The following is a 14,455-nucleotide window of genomic DNA, read 5'->3' on the forward strand; positions in this document are numbered from 1 at the left end:
ATCAGGTCACAGCAAAAGAAACAAAATGTGAAGACAGCTTGGTAGAATCTCCAGAATATGTATACAGTATGTGTGTGTCTGTTTGTACAGAACAGAAAAACGTTTGCAGAAATCACTAAAAGATTATAAAAAGTTTCTATTTATTCTATCAATTAAACAAAAATGACCAAAAATTGGCTAATTTTTATCGGGTTTTTTTGTTTAAATGTTTTAATAAATATAATTTTTTATAATCATTTAGTGAATTTGCAAACTTTTTGCTGTTCTTTGAGCTGGATGGTGACTAGAAATGGGCAAATCTGCCTCACGTATTTTCGTAATACACATAAACATACTGTACATAAAATACAAAACGATATATGTGGCACGCAAAAATATTTTAATATAGTGCCACGGATATAGTTTTGTATTTTATATGTATGTATGTATGTAATGTATGTAATGTATGTATTTATGTAAGTATATATATATATATATATATATATATATATATATATATATTGTATGTATATGTAGCAGGGTTCCCCCTGTGCCCCCCTTATCTCTGATTAGCGGGGGAACCCCTGCGCTTTGTCAGGGAGCTGCAGGAGTGAGCACAACGCCGGGGGCTCCCGACGGCATCTACAGCCAGGCGCCGCCATTTTGTGTGTGTTCGCGCATGTGCGGAAGCTCGCGCCTGCGCAATGTAGCCCCAGGAGATGCGGCGGCCATTACAGAGAAGGAGGCAGGTCACAGATGGCGCTCCGTAGTGTAGGGTCCCCTAGAAGTCGCGCATGAGTAGTTAGGGTGATGCAGCGGCCATTACAAAGTTGCGCAGGCTCAGTGGAGAGTAGCGGCGCCTATTACACATAGAGCACGCGGCCCCAATGCAAAAGAGGTCCTGAGTGGACTACAATTCCCAGCAGCCTCTGGGGACTGCCTTTTCACCCAGATCACATGCAGCCAGTCAGCCACTAAGGCTGACAGATTCTCATGCTGCATTTGGATACATTTTTGTGTGCAGAGTCAGGAAGCAGACTGTGAAGCACATGAGTTAGTCAGAGCTGGGAGCAGGTTAGGAAAGGGTGTGTGTAGGGAGCAGTAGCCCCTGCATACTAGGCCAGGTTACCCCTCCCCCCAACTCTAGGCCCCAGAGAGGCCCTGAGCCATACCATAGATTGTGGTTGTGACAGGGACAGGCCCTAGGTAGGTGCACTGCCCCTTTAGTTATTTGTTATGTTCAAGGACACAGCTGCAGTGCTGCGAGCCACTGCCAAGTGTGGTCTGGGACCAGATCTACCTCACTCACGATAGAGACTATCTGACGGTGAGATTACCCAGAGGGGGAACCTCTGAATAGGTAGAGGACGCCATTGCTGCGGATTCAGCGCAGGATGAAGACGGATTCTCTTATTGTTATTCTGCTGTACCCGGGTGCAGGAGCCCTGGGCAGGTATACACCAAGTGCACCAACTATACACCATCTAGTGGGCAGCGCTGTCTCACACTTGGGTGGGGTTGTGGAACATTTGGGACACTTGGGTATATGCTGGGGGGTTGCGGCCCAGTGAGGCCAGGTTAAAGGGTGACACTGCTGTGTTGCTATTGTTGATGTATTGTGATGTGTTATGTTGTAGTGCATATAGTAAACTGTTTATTCCATACCATGGTGTAAGCACTTACTGTATGAGGTTCCTGTGTAAGGGGTTATTCTACACACTAGAATCCCTGCATATGTGGAGGCGCTGTAAGCAGTATGTTCCAGGATACACCCAGGCTCCCAGTGGCGGAGGTTCTGGCCTCCTGTGAGCCTATCAGGTATTGCACCACACTGGTAACATATGTAGATTTCCCCACATGGTCCCTATCTGTGATTGGGGGGGGGAGGGGGAAACTGTGTTACATATATATATATATTGCATATTCAGTGTAGGTCCAGCTAAACGGAGCCTACCTTGACGAGGTTGGAAGGCTTGAATCATGTATTAATCAAAAGATGCAACCACATGACTCCTTTATTACATAGACTTACAGTAGGTTCTAAATGTAAACATCTCACTAGTATATTTTAGCCCAAATTGGTAGGCGTGTAAAAATTGTTACCTCTGGCTTTGTCTCTCTCTCTGTCTCTCTCTGTCTCTGACTGTCTGTCTCTCTCTGTCTGTCTCTCTGTCTGTCTCTCTCTCACTCAAATCAGCGCTGAATATGTAGAAAATTGTGAAGCTAATGCTTAATCATAACACTTCAATGTTATGTGTATTTTCTTGTGATTACAATTCAAGATAAAGAATGTGTACTGATGTGTAAAATATAAAACAGATTGGTGTTAGAAATAGTGACAAAATAATAAGTATATACGTATGTGAGCATGTGTTGACACTGCCCACACTCCATAATATGTAAAGTGGTTAAAGAATAAAATAAAATGTCATATATAATGTGCAACAAATACAAACAGTTACTCAGCCCTATTGTATACAGTACTTATCATTACAGGCTAGCATTAATTAAAATAATTCGAATTGATGTGCAGCAGTGTCACTTCTAACTTTATGTATACATGAAAAGGAATCAGGGGAGCGTCAGTGCCTAAGGAAAAAATGTGATACTCGCATAGTGCAATATGTTAACAATACACATACACAGGCAGAGCTCTCATAAGAGCACAGTGAAGCTAGATATTAATGATCACTAAGTATCAGAAATATTAGCTGTGTATGGGCATCTCTAATGACCCATACACACAGGAACATAAATAGGAGGTAGGAATCCAAAAGAGAGACACCAATCCAATACTTAAAAAATGTAGATATTTATCCAGCATTGATAAAAATTGGAGGCTTACAGGATTCCGGAAAGGTAACAGCAAGTTTGTACACATGAAGGTTCACTCGAGTCGCGTTCTCGGGATCTCTGCACGATGCTGCTTCCTCATCCGGTCTCCGACCTGCGCTGCTTCAGGGGGCCGATACGTCACTTCCGGGTTCTTCAACTCGTATTGCGGACGCCACCGGAACTCCACAGCAGGCTCTCTCCCTCTGGATCTCACACGAGGGGTTACGCTTTACTAGTTTCGCCGTACGTAGAGACGGCTTCGTCAGGAGTGATGTTACCCCATAAAGAGATGCTATTTGTACCCTTTACTTAATGCTGACCTTTCCTCCTATTGGACAGCAAGTAAATTGGTGATTGACTACATATGTCCTCCCAATCTTCACAACACTGTTATACAATTAACCTTTAAAATACACAACAATGTTTATACACTTCAAAGTAAAATACATCTTTATTAATAAAAAACCCATTCTAAAAATTCACGAAGTGGCCTAATATACAACTGTGCTATTTTTGGAATTGTATATAAAATATATAAAAGACATAAAATCTAATAAAATCGCTCAAAATCTAACTTCTAATATATGTTGAAACGGCGATTGTTGTATCTCAAAATAAAATAGGGAAAAAAACAATTAGTTCACAATAAGTGCATTTTCAACCTCATTTTGCAGTCTAAAGCAATTTATTGTCTAAAACGATTTATTATTACAGTTTTTTATAGGAAAGCAAAAAAAAAATACAATATTTTATATATTTTTATAGATTTTATGTCTTTTATAAGCCACTAATTGAGCCAGCTGTGCTGAAGTAGGAATATCCTGAAAACCTGGCCTGTTTGGGGCCCTCGAGGACTGGAGTTGTGCAGGCCTGAGTTAGAGCATAATTCAATTCATTTTACCCTCAAGGTTACAAAGAAGCCTCTAACTGATGTATGTGTGGGAGGTAATCCTAATTACAGATGTGGGTTATTTCATGTTATGGGGGTATATACTGTGATATTCTGCGTTATGACTACCATTGAATCCTATGGAAAATGTAACATATTCTGCGTTCTAACCCTATATTCTGCACTATGAGTGGGTGTCTCACATTTGTGCAGTATGTTATTTTAGAATCTTCTTTTCTATACCAGCACTGTAACGCCTTTGGTTATACTAAATCTAAAAAGTAATAAGTACTGTCCTTCAGCTCTAAATGAACCTGTTTACCTCTGAAGGGATTGTTATCTTTTTTTGGATATGGTTTTACAATTCTATTTTAAATTGGGATTTTTGTTTTATTTGTGCATTGTTTTCAGAGGCTGGACAGTTTGTGATTAGGTCCTTTTACACATGCTTGGGCACTTAACATGGGCGAGTGTGTACAGATGTAGCACGACTTCAAGTTTTCAGTGCCATGGCTACTCGTGGTCATGCGGCACAAAAGGATTAACACTGTGGGGGATCCCATTCAGAAGCATGGCCCATCTGCAATGTGATCACAGCAGACACTGTCCCACCACCGCTGACCTTTGCTTGTTCGGCCGCGACATTGGGGACAGAAAGTCTTACTTCATCTCTAAATGACAATGTATCCTTCCTCCTATCAGACATTCTAACTACAAGACACACTGAAAGATCCCTTAATTGTAAGGATACCCTGGTTTAAAGCAGCAATAGATTCCAAATCCTGTGTTTTGTTTTAATAAATCAGTTGTGTTTTATTAGATATTACTTACTACATTTTTTTTATTCTCCCCCTACTCTTTTTGCCCTTTTAATGAGTTTGGATGTATTAAGCTTACATTCAAAATCCTATGTTTTTTTTTTTTAATACATCAGTTGTGTAATCAGAGCCTCCAACAGATTTCCTGGGGTCCAGGACTAGAGCTTCGCCCGGACCCCCACCCCATGTCAGCGTGTGCCCCTTCACCCCCTGTGCCGGCTGCCTAGTGATCCCTATCCTTTCACAGCTGTATTTCTCTCCCCTTCCTCACCCATTCTCCCCCTCCCTTAAGCCCCCTCTCTCTTCTCTCCCCCTCCACTATTTTACTCAATTACCCTCTCTCACTCAATGCCCCTGTTCCTTACACTCATTTCCCCTCCTCTCATGGCCACAAACACAATTCTCTCCAATACACATAGAATTCCCCCTCCAACACTGCCCACGCCCCTCCCTCAATACGCACACTACACACCTCAATGCAAATAACCCCACAGATGCAAACACCCCCGCACCAGACACAAACACCACCACCTCCCCAGATACAAATGACCACCCCCTCAAATACAATTCCCCCACCACAAATACAATCTCTCCCTCCCACACACAAATACAATTACCCCCAAAAACACAAATACAATCCCCCCACAACACACACACAAATACCACTCCCTACGCACACACAAACAAATACAATCCCCCCTACACAAACAAATACAACCCCCCACACACAAATACAATTCCCCCCCAACACACACACAAATACAATCATCTGCCCTCACACAAATACAATTCCCCCTACACACACACAAATACAATCCTCTCCAGACACAAATACAATGAAGAGGCAGAGGCCCCAGCATGGGGTCGTAGGCTCCTTAAGGGCTGCAACATCCTGATTGGCGTGAGCTGGGGGGGGGGGGGGCGGCTAACCCCTCCCTTCCCCCTCAGAGTGGGGAAGGCTGCTTGTCCCCTCCCATGCAGGGGGAGGGGGGAGAGGTTATAAAGAGTGGGTCCCCAGGGGAGAGAGACAGAGCTAACGGAATTCCCACCCACCCATCCCCAATGTTTTGCTATTGTATTGAGCTCTTGGAATGTTATATTAACATGATTTTGTATCACACAGGAGCAGTTTGTCTCCTCGTCACAGTGGAGCTGCCGCGCCAGCCAAGCTCAGGAGACGGACAACGGGTAAGGACTTTAGGGTCCGGCCCTCAACTGGAGCCCCTAGAACAGCTCGACAGGCTGGAGGCGCCAGCTTTAGGGCTGGGCTGGCCTATGCCCAATCAACACTGGTAAAAGGCTGGGCGCCAGCTTTGGGGCTGGGCCTAAGTTCACCTAAGGGCGGGAGAGGGAGGGAATGCAGCCCAACATCGGCTGATAAGGATCTCCCCCTCCCATTTTACAGTGCTTTGGGCGGAGGGATGGAGCACGGCCAATTGCTGGCCGCTGGGCAAGTGTCTCCCCCCCATTCTCCACACACAAATACAATTTCCCCCACACACACACAGACAAATACAATTCCACCTCATCCAGGCCATACCTCCAGCGCAGGCCGGCCAGCACTTCCACAGCCATCAGGCTCAGGACACTTGTCCCGGTTTCCCCCCCCTGTCAGTGGCCCTGTGTTTAATACTTTCTGGATTTTTTGAATTCACTCCCCACTCTCTTTCATGAGTTTTAATGTATTCAGCTTCCTTGAGTTGCTATAGCAACCATTTACAAAAGCACAGCACTTCCTCTTTTGAAATAGTAAACCCGGGGAGGCAGGATCTGTGGTGGGCGATCATGGGAAAACGGATCGACCGGCATCTTAGGTAATTACATTTCCTTAAAGCTAAAGCAACTGCTGCATGTAATAAGACAAACACAAACAACAAAAATAATGCAAACTGTATTGCCACGTAGCAGTATCTAGGCAGGTGAGCGAATTGTAATGGAAAGATTTAGAAAAGCAAGACCTTTAGTACAGTAAATCTTTGCTGGTGACACTAAATTGTCTAAGGTAGTAGAATCAGAGCAGGATGTAATTCCTCTCCAGAAGGACTTGGAGAGACTGGAAATTTGGGTAGGTAAATGGCAGATGACGTTTAATACAGGTAAATGTAAGGTTATGCATTTGGGAAACAATAAACAGGCCTTACAAATGAAATGGAGATAAATTAGATGAATCTTTGGAGGAGAAGGATTTAGGAGTGCTTGTAGACATCAGGCTTAGCAATAGTGCCCAATGTCATGCAGTAGCTGCAAAGGCAAACAAGATCGTATCTTGCATTAAACGGGCAATGGATGGAAGGGAAGTAAACATTGCTATGTCCCTTAAAAAAACATTAGTAAGACTACACCTTGAATATGGAGTACAATTTTGGGCACCACTCCTTAGAAAATACATTATAGGACTAGAGAAAGTGCAGAAAAGAGCAACCAAATTAATAAAGGGGTAGATAATTTGATTTATGAGGAGAAGCTAGCAAAATAAGATTTATTTACATTAGAAAAGGCGTCTAAGAGGGGATATGATAACTATATACAAATATATTTGGGGACACTAAAAAGAGCTTTCAAAAGAATGATTCATTCCAAGGGCAGCACAAAAGACACAGGGTCATCCATTAAGGTTGGAGGAAAGGAGATTTCACCAGAAACAAAGGAAAGGGTTCTTTACATTAAGGGCAGTTAAAATGTGGAATACATTACCCATGGATACTGTGATGGCAGATACAATACACATGTTCAAAAAAAGTTTGTACATCTTTTTAGAAAGGAAAGGTACAGGGATATACCAAATAAGTAAATATGGGAAGGATGTTGTTCCAGGGAGTAATCTCATTGGCAATGTTTGGAGTCAGGAAGGAATTTATTTTCCCCCTTATGAGATTTAATTGGATGATTGTAACAGGGAAGAAATAAATGCACAAAAGCGCACAAGGGACAGGATTAGTATTAATTTATTAAAACAAACACATAAACAGCTGAAGGGATCCAACCCCTCCTCAGCTCAATGAATTAACTGCCCAGAAATGTAAACCATATATATGGTCTCTAAACATAGAAAGCTCTAACACAGTAAAACATACACAACAAAAACACAATCAATGTAAAAATAATAAACAGAGAGAGTACTAACAGCCCAGGGGAGTTAAGATAAAAACCGCCATAGAGAGCTATAATACTGCTGACAGGGGGAATCGAACACTCACACTGAGGCAGAGAAGGGGGACCTCTGATGGCCGTACAGGATCCGGATCACGGCATCAAAGGAAGATGGAAACAACCGCCTCTGGAGCCTCAGGCAAGCTCCGTTTCAGCCTCTCAGCAAACACGCGCAGGATGACCTGTCGTGACCTCTACGCGTTTCACACCACGTGCTTCGTCAGGAGGTCACGTACAGCGTCATCTGCGCGTATTTGTAGGGAGAAGGGAATCAGTTAGGACGGCCCCCTTCCGACGCCAGACCCAATGCCCTTAGACTGCCAGTAGTATGTTTAAAGTGATGCTACCTCTTTCCCTTGAAATGTCACGTATTGCAGCGGTCACGTGTTGCCGGTTTAACAGACATAGATACGAATCCAAACCTGCAATACTTACATATAACATAACTTGAGATCATCAACTTATATACATACACTGAATTAGAGCAGAAACAGATATACATTTTACATATTAATTACACATTATGAGACTATAATTCATCTTTAAAATACCCAGTTAAAACTAAATACATATAGTGCTTTAATAAAAACATATAATGTTAATACATATACCATAAAAATGAGAGACAAATATAGTATTAAATAATTAATGAAAGTAAAAATAAAAATAAAATTTAAACAGACATTGAGCCAAATATATTATCTCAAAAATGGAGTGAGCTCAATAAGTTCATTAAAACCAATCGGATGTCTAGTTTGCATTTCATATATCCAATACTGTTCACGTTTTAATAAATAATTATCTCTATTGCCTTGTCTGCTGTTCATTTGGATATGTTCAAGCCCTTTAAATGTAATGCAGGTGGGGTCATTGTTGTGGATCTCTTTAAAGTGTTTTAGTAGTGGTGTAAGCGGCATACCTTTAGCAATAAATTTCGGTATGTTTTTTACGTTTCTCAAATGTTCTAACATACGCATTTTTAGTGGCCTTTTTGTCTTGCCTATGTACTGTAAATTACAGTTACACTGCAAGACATAAACCACATGCGTAGTCTGACAGTTAATGAAACTTTTTGTGTTGTAACTCTGCTTAGTGGCACAAGACGTGACTGTAGTTCCTTTACAAATATGTTTGCACGCCTTGCACCTCCCACATTTATATGTGCCTTTAATGCCCAAGCGATCTTTAATGTCACCAGATGCAATGACTTTTCTGGTGATTTGGCTAGGGGCCAACATGTTTTTTATATTTGGCGCACGTTTAAACACTATCCCAGGTTGTGAATTTAACTGAGGGCCCAATACAGGGTCCATTTTCAGTATTCCCCAGTGTTTTTTTAAGATTTTCCTGACCCCATTATGCATATCACTGAACTGAGTTATAAAAGCAGGGATTTTTGTATTTTTACTTTGGTCCCTCTTATTTTTATTATAATTCATCAGTGATTTCCTTTCTATTTTTTCCAGTTTCTTTATTGAGGAATCTATCAGTTCCTCATTATAATTCTTATCGAGAAATCTTGTTTTGAGGAACTTAGATTGTATGTCGAATTCCTCGACCTTAGAATCATTTCTCTTTAGTCTTAGAAACTGGTTAAAGGGAATATTTTGAACCCATCTTTTGTCATGACAGCTAAGAGGGTCAAGATAAGAATTGACGTTAGTAGCTTTAAAGTGTGTTTTGGTCTGAACTGTATTGGATTCAATATATATTTCCAAATCGAGGAAATTAATGCTAACTGAACTGTTAACACCACTAAATTTTAGATTAAATTGATTTGCGTTTAGTTGATCAACAAATCCAAGATAGGATTCCTCAGTTCCCTCCCACACAATGATGATGTCATCGATATATCTCCTCCACAGCCTAAGCTGTGGAGGAGAACATCGAAATACCTCAAGCGACTCCCACAGTCCCATATATAAATTGGCGAACGATGGGGCAAACGTAGTCCCCATCGCCGTCCCCAATATTTGTAAAAAATAAAGAGAATCAAACATAAAATAATTGTGACCCAAAATGAATTCAATTGATGTGAGAATAAAATCAATTTGGGTTATAGGTAATAATTGTGGGTTCATAAGAAAATACCTTATAGCCTCTATGCCTTTTTGGTGGGGGATACTCGTGTATAGTGCTTGCACATCTAAAGTGGCTAATCTACTGTACAACTATCATTCCAGACAAAATTATCCAAAACCTGTAAAACCATAGTGGTGTCTTTAAGGTGAGACGGAAGTGATGTGACAAGTGATTGCAGGTAAAAATCAATATATGTAGACAAATTAGAAGTGATAGAATCGATTCCTGAAATAATAGGGCGTCCAGGTGGGGAAGTGAGGGATTTGTGAATCTTGGAGATATAGTAAAAGATAGGGACTGTGGGTGTCTCAACAAGTATATATTCATATTCTGGCTTAGACAAAATCCCAATTGCAAGTGCATCAGTCAAATGCTTTTTAATGAGTCCCAAGTATTCTCGAGTTGGATCTCTCCCCAAAGGAACATAAGTGGTTTTGTCCTCCAAAATGCGATAAGCCTCTTTAAAATAGTCCTCTTTATCCAAGAGGACTATTCCACCCCCTTTGTCAGCTGACCTCAAGACAATATCTGGGTTGGCTTTCAAGGTGTTTATACTTTTACGTTCCTCCCAAGTGAGGTTGGAATGATATTTAGAGGATCTTTTTTGACACATTTCTTTAAAGTCTCTCTCCACCATTTTACCAAATAGGTCAATATTATGTCCTCTAGAGGCATATGGGTAGAAGACTGAATTGGGCTTAAATCCTGAGTGAAGGTAACTACCAAAATTGACAAAATCTGGGTCACTTTCTCTTAAAAGGGCTTCAAGGTCCTCAATTAATGCTATATCTTGAATATCATGCTCTATAGGTTTTTTAATTTGAGTGTTAGCTAGTTTGTCACTAGAGCTACTAAAATGACGCTGTAATGTCATTTTCCTCAAATATTTTTGAAGGTCAATGTATAGATCAAACTCTTTCGCATCCCTTGTAGGTGCAAAGGTGAGCCCCTTCTTTAGCACCTGAAAGAGATGGTGATCTATAGTAAGCGAAGATAAATTAAATATCCCGCTAGAGATTAATGTTAGTGACTCAGGGATCCCCTCTTTGTAGGCGGGCTTTCTCCCTCCTCTCTTACCTCGTCTGAGTATCCCCTTTTGCGATTCACTTTTGTCAGGGGATTTGAGGGAGGGTTGTCTAGATCCCAGCTCGGTCTTTTGAGCTTGTTTTTTGTTGTTTTCGGAAAAAAACAGTCATTACTATCATCATTTTCACTGACACTTCCTTTACCTCTTAGTTTTGAGAATTTGTTAGAAACCGGGATATCAAATTCTAAACGTTTGTCTTCCTTAGGAGTATATTGTTCTCTCCTTGGATGTTTATATTTATGTTTGATATCATTTGGTTTCCCATTTTTGCCCACTGTTGACCAATTATCACTATGGCTTCTCTCTCTATATTTATATTGTTGATAAGGCCTTTCCTTAGAGTGATCTTTCTTATTCTCATAGTGTGGTCTCTTTGAATTTTTATTCACTTTGTTGGCTTTCTCATTTTTCTGAGGATTTTTTAGAGATTTATTGATTTTTGGAATGGCACCGGACAAATTTTGATCCTTTTTCATTGGTTCTTTTTTAGATGGATTAGTGCTTACTGACTTTTGTGGAGTCTGATCATGTAAGGTTATATCTTTATTAACACTTTTGACTGTTTTGTCTTTCCAATCTTTTTGCCTATTCTCTAGATAATCAATTTTATCTCTTAGGAATTTTTTATTTTTTCTCAACATGATCCCTTTCTCATGTTTTTTCAGTTTCCCCACCATATCTTCTACCAATTTTGGCAGCCCCTCTAGTGTTGGCAAACTGATAATGTCCGTCTTAACCTTGTCAATTTTGACGGACAGTTCTTGTAGTTCCTTTTTCCTCTCTCCCATAAGGAGTTTAACGAGGTTAATGGAACTTATTTCAAGAATTTCTTCCCAAATGGCTAAAAAAGCTGGATTTTCATTGCCATACGTGGGTTTAATTAACAGTCGCAGCCCTCTAGGGATCCTTTTATGCTTAATATATTCTTCAAAGGATACAAGTTCCCAAAATGCCTTAGTTTCTTGCTCCAACAATTTAGTAAGGGCAAGTACTAATGAGGGTAAATCGGTGGAATCATCTTCCAAATTGACATCATCACAAAACATTTGACCTACTAACGCACTTCTATTGTTCCTATTATTCAAACTAGACAAAAATAGGGTGGTGAAATCAAGTGGTGCAGCCATCCTATTGTCTAAATAATATCAAAATACAGTTGATAAAAAAGCCCCTCAGTAAAAAGTCTCTCAATTGTAATTTAAAATAAATGCACTTATACACAATTAAATAATAATTATTATAATGCAGAAAACAGTCTTATCTATGCAGCTAAAAATCCAGGGGAGAAATAAGGTAACCAATGTCCCAAGTCCAACTAATTGAATCTGGAAACAGTTCTTTATCTTGAAAGCAAAAAGCAGGATTTTCAGCGCTCGTGCTGCAGTTGTTTCGTTAGGAATAATCCCTGTGCTGCTCGTGCATGGAGCGTCTCCCCAGAGGCTCCCACTTCAGAGGTGATCCCCCCTCGAAGGGGGGGAGGACACCCTGAGAAACAGAGAAGAAATAAATGCACAAAAGCGCACAAGGGACAGGATTAGTATTAATTTATTAAAACAAACACATAAACAGCTGAGGGGATCCAACCCCTCCTCAGCTCAATGAATTAACTGCCCAGAAATGTAAACCATATATATGGTCTCTAAACATAGAAAGCTCTAACACAGTAAAACATACACAACAAAAACACAATCAATGTAAAAATAATAAACAGAGAGAGTACTAACAGCCCAGGGGAGTTAAGATAAAAACCGCCATAGAGAGCTATAATACTGCTGACAGGGGGAATCGAACACTCACACTGAGGCAGAGAAGGGGGACCTCTGATGGCCGTACAGGATCCGGATCACGGCATCAAAGGAAGATGGAAACAACCGCCTCTGGAGCCTCAGGCAAGCTCCGTTTCAGCCTCTCAGCAAACACGCGCAGGATGACCTGTCGTGACCTCTACGCGTTTCGCACCACGTGCTTCGTCAGGAGGTCACGTACAGCGTCATCTGCGCGTATTTGTAGGGAGAAGGGAATCAGTTAGGACGGCCCCCTTCCGACGCCAGACCCAATGCCCTTAGACTGCCAGTAGTATGTTTAAAGTGATGCTATCTCTTTCCCTTGAAATGTCACGTATTGCAGCGGTCACGTGTTGCCGGTTTAACAGACATAGATACGAATCCAAACCTGCAATACTTACATATAACATAACTTGAGATCATCAACTTATATACATACACTGAATTAGAGCAGAAACAGATATACATTTTACATATTAATTACACATGATGAGACTATAATTCATCTTTAGGGATGGGGACGGCGATGGGGACTACGTTTGCCCCATCGTTCGCCAATTTATATATGGGACTGTGGGAGTCGCTTGAGGTATTTCGATGTTCTCCTCCACAGCTTAGACTGTGGAGGAGATATATCGATGACATCATCATTGTGTGGGAGGGAACTGAGGAATCCTATCTTGGATTTGTTGATCAACTAAACGCAAATCAATTTAATCTAAAATTTAGTGGTGTTAACAGTTCAGTTAGCATTAATTTCCTCGATTTGGAAATATATATTGAATCCAATACAGTTCAGACCAAAACACACTTTAAAGCTACTAACGTCAATTCTTATCTTGACCCTCTTAGCTGTCATGACAAAAGATGGGTTCAAAATATTCCCTTTAACCAGTTTCTAAGACTAAAGAGAAATGATTCTAAGGTCGAGGAATTCGACATACAATCTAAGTTCCTCAAAACAAGATTTCTCGATAAGAATTATAATGAGGAACTGATAGATTCCTCAATAAAGAAACTGGAAAAAATAGAAAGGAAATCACTGATGAATTATAATAAAAATAAGAGGGACAAAAGTAAAAATACAAAAATCCCTGCTTTTATAACTCAGTTCAGTGATATGCATAATGGGGTCAGGAAAATCTTAAAAAAACACTGGGGAATACTGAAAATGGACCCTGTATTGGGCCCTCAGTTAAATTCACAACCTGGGATAGTGTTTAAACGTGCGCCAAATATAAAAAACATGTTGGCCCCTAGCCAAATCACCAGAAAAGTCATTGCATCTGGTGACATTAAAGATCGCTTGGGCATTAAAGGCACATATAAATGTGGGAGGTGCAAGGCGTGCAAACATATTTGTAAAGGAACTACAGTCACGTCTTGTGCCACTAAGCAGAGTTACAACACAAAAAGTTTCATTAACTGTCAGACTACGCATGTGGTTTATGTCTTGCAGTGTAACTGTAATTTACAGTACACAGGCAAGACAAAAAGGCCACTAAAAATGCGTATGTTAGAACATTTGAGAAACGTAAAAAACATACCGAAATTTATTGCTAAAGGTATGCCGCTTACACCACTACTAAAACACTTTAAAGAGATCCACAACAATGACCCCACCTGCATTACATTTAAAGGGCTTGAACATATCCAAATGAACAGCAGACAAGGCAATAGAGATAATTATTTATTAAAACGTGAACAGTATTGGATATATGAAATGCAAACTAGACATCCGATTGGTTTTAATGAACTTATTGAGCTCACTCCATTTTTGAGATAATATATTTGGCTCAATGTCTGTTTAAATTTTATTTTTATTTTTACT

Source organism: Ascaphus truei, chromosome 5 (assembly GCF_040206685.1).
Source record: "Ascaphus truei isolate aAscTru1 chromosome 5, aAscTru1.hap1, whole genome shotgun sequence".
In the NCBI taxonomy this organism is placed as follows: domain Eukaryota; kingdom Metazoa; phylum Chordata; class Amphibia; order Anura; family Ascaphidae; genus Ascaphus; species Ascaphus truei.